Source organism: Astyanax mexicanus, unplaced genomic scaffold (assembly GCF_023375975.1).
Source record: "Astyanax mexicanus isolate ESR-SI-001 unplaced genomic scaffold, AstMex3_surface scaffold_31, whole genome shotgun sequence".
Lineage (NCBI taxonomy): Eukaryota > Metazoa > Chordata > Actinopteri > Characiformes > Acestrorhamphidae > Astyanax > Astyanax mexicanus.
In genome coordinates, this window is record NW_026040041.1 from 2,331,449 (window position 1) to 2,338,263 (window position 6,815).

General features: G+C 37.3%; 1 long non-coding RNA gene across 1 annotated transcript; it reads right to left on the reverse strand.

The window, feature by feature from the left end:
• Nucleotides 1-1,135: 1,135 nt before the first annotated feature.
• Nucleotides 1,136-5,108, reverse strand: LOC125788964 (uncharacterized). Its single transcript, XR_007429923.1, has 3 exons — nucleotides 4,803-5,108; nucleotides 1,715-1,807; nucleotides 1,136-1,628 (listed from the first exon to the last, which is right to left on the reverse strand). It is a non-coding gene; the product is annotated as an uncharacterized LOC125788964 (long non-coding RNA).
• Between the last annotated feature and the right edge of the window lie 1,707 nt (nucleotides 5,109-6,815).

Below are 6,815 nucleotides of genomic sequence, written 5' to 3' on the forward strand. Positions count from 1 at the left end.
GCATGCTATACTTTTGAAGCTGGGTCGTAGGGGAGTTGGGTCGTTAGGTTGTTAGGGAGTTGCGAAGTTTAAAAGGTGAAGAGTTTGGTAGTTATGGAGTTGGGGTATTGGGGAGTTTGAAAGGTGAAGAGTTTGGTAGATAGGGAGTTGGGGTATTGGGGAGTTTGGGAGTTGGGGAGTTTGGAAGTTGGGGTATTGGGGAGTTGGGGAGTTTGAAAGGTGAAGAGTTTGGTAGATATGGAGTTGGGGTATTGGGGAGTTTGGGAGTTGGGGAGTTTGGAAGTTGGGGTATTGGGGAGTTTGAAAGGTGAAGAGTTTGGTAGATAGGGAGTTGGGGTATTGGGGAGTTGGGGAGTTTGGAAGTTGGGGTATTGGGGAGTTTGGGAGTTTGAAAGGTGAAGAGTTTGGTAGATAGGGAGTTGGGGTATTGGGGAGTTTGGGAGTTGGGGAGTTTGGAAGTTGGGGTATTGGGGAGTTGGGGAGTTTGAAAGGTGAAGAGATTGGTAGATATGGAGTTGGGGTATTGGGGAGTTGGGGAGTTTGGAAGTTGGGGTATTGGGGAGTTTGGGAGTTTGAAAGGTGAAGAGTTTGGTAGATAGGGAGTTGGGGTATTGGGGAGTTTGGGAGTTGGGGAGTTTGGAAGTTGGGGTATTGGGGAGTTGGGGAGTTTGAAAGGTGAAGAGATTGGTAGATATGGAGTTGGGGTATTGGGGAGTTTGGGAGTTGGGGAGTTTGGAAGTTGGGGTATTGGGGAGTTGGGGAGTTTGAAAGGTGAAGAGTTTGGTAGATAGGGAGTTGGGGTATTGGGGAGTTGGGGAGTTTGGGATATATGCAGAGTTTGGAAACTGGGCAGTTTGGGAGTAAGGGAGTAGGGGAGTTAGGTATATGTTAAGTTGGGTATGAGGTGTAAGTGGTGATCATCTTCCAACATCTTGACCTCACTGAGCCTCTTCAAGGCTGAATGCAATCAAATCCTCACAGCAATACTCCCAAATCTAGAAGAAAGCTGTAGGAAAGAGCAAGCAAGATAAACTCGTTTTAGTACCAATAATTAATTTTGCTCATATATATATATATATATATATATATATATATATATATATATATATATATATGAGCAAAATGAATGTGTGTGTGTGTGTGTATTTGCCCCTTTATATATGTATAAAGGGGCAAATACACTGTTTCATTGCAGCTGCATAAACAGAGATAGCAGTAATCATGCCTGAGCACAATTGCGCCCTCTGCCTGTCTGCACTCACACTGTGCTTAATGCTCCGGGCTCAATCACACTATAGTAAAAATATTAATATCACTATATTTTAAAACAAGTTTATGATACTTAAAAAATTACCACATGTACAGATGGGCCAGCATTAATGAAATTCTCAATATGCTATTGTCAATAAAATAAAATAAAAATAATCACTACACAATTATTTATTTTTACAATAATATCTATATCTTGAGCTGCGATGTCATGTAGATGCATTGCTTACAAATGTGTATGCTTAAATATGCATCACTATATATGAATAATATCTCAGTATATCTACCTGTTTATGATTTATCAAAGGGGAGAAATTCCACAGTAGTGTAGACGTCTTCAGAGAGCATCTCATCCTCTTCTGCTGCAGCAGAACAATCAGATAAGATCAGTTACAGGAGGAGATCATTATCATCAAGATAATAATAAAGATATTTAGATTCTGACCCTCTTTATCTGGAAAAATCTTTGTAATGAGAAGAGAAACGAATGTCAGCGGTAGAAAGACACTGCCCGTCACGGTAAAGATGATACAGAGCTCTGAAACAGAAAAATATTAAATATAAACCAAAATAATTATTATTAATTGTAACAGGTGAGTTTAGTGTTGACCTGTGACTTTTAGGTGTTTTTTAGACAGGCACGTATATGGGCGACTAGGGGTCCTAGTTAGCAGTAGCCCCATTAGCTTCATGCACATGGTCGTGAGCTTGGCAGGAGAAGGAACAAACACAGGATAATATGGTATGTGTTAAGTTTCTGCTTCTTATTATAGTGTTGGTAGTTTCTGGTGCATGTTAAAAGCTTGATTTTGGCTTAGAATGTGTGTTTTTATAAATAGATTGTGGTGGATGTGCAGTATGAGCATGCTGTAATGGTGGAATTTGTCCACAGTGGTGAGAGTAAAGAAGCGTAAAGAGTAAAGAGGTATGTGTCAATGGTTTGTTGCTTATTTCCTGTATTGTATAGATAATGTAAGCTTTGCTTATTAATATACATGTATTTAAGGCTGTACAGAACTCCTGTCTAGATAGGTGTGTGACTGTGATTTGCTGTAGCGTGGGGAAACAAACCTCTGTGGTTTTTAGGAAGTAAGGAAGCTACTAATAGCTATGAATTATTTATTTTTTTATGCAATAAGTAATTGTTTTTTTTTTTACTCTTAAGCTGAGGATATCAGTACACTGTAACTAGGCTAAACGTGTGGGGGCCTATGGAGAATTGCCGCCTGCTAAATTTGTATGAACAGAGGTAATACGGGGGTTTGGCTAATGATGTATGTTTTAGTTCATTTATAATTTGTTTTATTAAACTAAGGTTAAAACTATGTATTACAGTTAATTCTGTATTAAATTAGTACATGCCTTTATTACCTCAAGGCTAGATTATTGTAATGCGCTACTGTCTGGATGTTCCGGCAGTAACTTAAATAAACTTCAGCTAGTTCAAAATGCTGCAGCCAGGGTCCTTACTAAAACGAGAAAATTTGACCATATTAGTCCAGTACTATCAGCACTGCACTGGCTTCCAGTCAAATTCCGCATAGACTATAAAACTCTCCTGTTACCGTATAAAGCCCTACACGGGCTCGCTCCTGAGTATTTACAAGACCTCATCTCCTGTTATGAACCACCGCGATTACTCAGATCTCAGGGTGCTGGTTTATTAGTAGTTCCTAAAATTCAGAGGAGCTCTGCAGGAGGAAGAGCTTTCTCTTATAAAGCGCCTCAACTCTGGAATAATCTCCCCGAATATGTTCGGGACTCAGACACAGTCTCAATCTTTAAGTCTAGACTGAAAACTTACTTGTTTAGTTTAGCTTTTGGTAATTAATGTTTTTCCCTTTAGATAAGGCTGCAGATTCAGGGGTTCATGGACAGAGGGAATTGTGGGTAAACTGAGATGCTGGTGCTGTTGTTCTCCCACTGCACACGGTCACTCAGGTTTGTGGACGGTGGAGTGGGTGGATGCTGGTGTTTCAGGGAGCCTCCATGTCTATGTTACCTTCTGGCTCTCTGCCTTTAGTTAGGCTGTTTTATTCAGTTCTGCCGGAGTCATTTGCCACACTCTGATAATGTTTTAATATTCTCAGTTTTGCATAAATCCAGTAAAAACTAATTCCATCTCTCTGCTTTCCTCCGAGTTACTGACTGCCCACCTGTTTGACCCGATACCGATGTTGGACCCTCAGGCTCTCGCGTCTCCTGTCCGGCCAGACTGATGGAAGTTTCTGAAGTCAGCTCTTCTCCACTACCACCACAGATCAGCTGCTCATCGACCATCTTACTCTCCACTACAGATTACATCCAAGCCATTAGTGGCGCTATTACACTCCTGAGTACATAAAACCTATATGGATGTATAAAAGACTTTTTAAAATTTAATTTAAAAGCCGTTTGACCAGTGGTAGGATGGTCCCCCCTTTAATGTGAGTCTTGGTCCTCCCAAGGTTTCTTCCTCCTCCTGCAGCTCTGAGGGAGTTTTTCACTGGGGGTTCTGTATTATGTATTTTCTATGTTTAATGTTTTGCCTGATTCTTTGTCCTGTAATCATGTTTCTGTAAAGCTGCTTTGTGCCAACACCTGTTGTAAAAAGCGCTATACAAATATATTTGATTTGATTTGATTTGATATTTTTATAGTACAATTTAACTGTTAAAAACAAAACCACATTACTCCACCCACATCTCCTCAACAACCCATTTACTCCACCTACATTTTCTTAAACTCTCATAACTCCTCCCATATGCACTCAACACCACATAACTCCACCCACATAATTTTAAACATTGCATAACTCCACCCACATCTCCTCACCACATTTTCTTAAAACCCCGTAACCCCTCCCATTTACTCTCAAAACCCCATAACTCCACCCACATAATCTCAGAATACAATTACTCCACATACATATCTTCAAACACCCATTACACCACCCACATCTTCTCAATACCCCATTACACCACCCACATCTTCTCAATACCCCATTACACCACCCACATCTCCTCAATACCCCATTACACCACCCACATCTTCTCAATACCCCATTACACCACCCACATCTTCTCAATACCCCATTACACCACCCACATCTCCTCAATACCCCATTACACCACCCACATCTTCTAAATACCCCATTACACCACCCACATCTTCTCAATACCCCATTACTCCACCCACATCACTTTAAGCACTGCATTACTCCACCCACATCTTCTCAATACCCCATTACTCCACACACATCACTTTAAGCACTGCATTACTCCACCCACATTCCCTCAAAATCCATTTACCCCACCTACAGCCCCTTAAAACTCTATAAATTCACCCACATCTTATTAAACCCCATAACTACTCCCATATACTCTATCCCATATAACTCTACCACATCTCTTTAAACACTTCATAACTCCACCCACATCTCCTTAAAAAAACACAGGTAATCAGGTAAAAAAGTAGCTATTTTTAGTTTAAATTTGTAATTGAGGTGTTTAAAGCTGTGTAAAGTATTGAATACAGTAAGCAATGGTACTCACCAGCGGTGGGTGGTGTTGATAGTGGTGGTGCTGATGTAGGAATCACTGTTAGATTCAATACAGGATTATTGTTACAGTAGTAAATCCCAGAATCAGATACAGAGACACTCTTTATAATCAGTGTTAAATCCTTAGACATTATACTGTATCTGTTCTCTGGATCAGGTTTGTATTCTTTGGTGATTTTTCCATTTTCTGCTATGAGGATCTGAGATGTCCCTCCATCAGAGCATTTCTCCCACAACACCACACCATCATTTTTACAGACCAGAGCGACGATACTCCCCTCTTCTTTACTCTCACTGAATATGTCTGTAAAACACACATTAATATCATTAAAACCTGCTCAACATACAGAATCATATACACCAACTGATTAAACACACTTAACTCACAACAGTGATCCCTGTTATAATTAATACACACATGAACACTAGGAGTGTGCTATATCGAGTTGTACATGATAATATTGACAAAAAATAGCTATATATATCTTAATATTGCGATTTTCTTGAATGCAGTCTGTTTTGTGTTTGTTTTTCTATTTTCTATTTTCTGTATTAACTAAGTTCTGTGGAAGATGTTTGTGTTTACATTACTTTATTTTTGTTACATTTTTCTTTTTGTTAAACTATAATGGATTGGTAAGCTACTGTTTAAGACATTTCTACTAAATAAAACATTTATATTTATTAAGTCACAGTGGTATACTCTTCAGATGTATATAAAATAATTGAAATATAAAATATTACCAAAATATTGCAAAAATACCCCTGAAATATTGTGATATTCTGTTCCAGAGTGCCCCTTCTTAATTTGGACATATAGAAACTCTTTTCAAGCAGTGTAACAGTAATAGTTCAATCATAAATGTTTTGTATATTTTTGTATTTTATATAAAATGGATAGTGGACATAAAAAATGTTAGTTTTTTTACATAGAAAACAATAAAACTGACTAATTGGAGCAGTTTAATATCATGAGTTTTTTTTAGAGGTTAAACTCTGACCTGAATATATATTTGTGGTCACATGCACACACTCACTCCGTAAACTACACTTCTGACTTTTTCTACATGTCAGTGATCAGCGAGAGTGTCTACCTGTAATTACCTCTATATAACATTAGAATACTAAACCCAAATAAACATTAATAAAGTCAGTGATCAGTGAGAGTATCTACCTGTAATTAACTCTATATAACATTAGAATACTAAACCCAAATAAACATTAATAAAGTCAGTGATCAGTGAGAGTATCTACCTGTAATTAACTCTATATAACATTAGAATAAACCCAAATAAACATTAATAAAGTCAGTGATCAGTGAGAGTGTCTACCTGTAATTAACTCTATATAACATTAAAATAAACCCAAATAAACATTAATAAAGTCAGTGATCAGTGAGAGTATCTACCTGTAATTAACTCTATATAACAATAAAATAAACCCAAATAAACATTAATAAAGTCAGTGATCAGTGAGAGTGTCTACCTGTAATTAACTCTATATAACATTAAAATAAACCCAAATAAACATTAATAAAGTCAGTGATCAGTGAGAGTATCTACCTGTAATTAACTCTATATAACATTAAAATAAACCCAAATAAACATTAATAAAGTCAGTGATCAGTGAGAGTGTCTACCTGTAATTAACTCTATATAACATTAGGATACTAAACCCAAATAAACATTAATAAAGTCAGTGATCAGTGAGAGTGTCTACCTGTAATTAACTCTATATAACATTAGAATACTAAACCCAAATAAACATTAATAAAGTCAGTGATCAGTGAGAGTGTCTACCTGTAATTAACTCTATATAACATTAAAATACTAAACCCAAATAAACATTAAAAAAGTCAGTGATCAGTGAGAGTGTCTACCTGTAATTAACTCTATATAACGTTAGAATACTAAACCCAAATAAACATTAATAAAGTCAGTAATCAGTGAGAGTGTCTATCTGTAATTAACTCTATATAACATTAGAATACTAAACCCAAATAAAC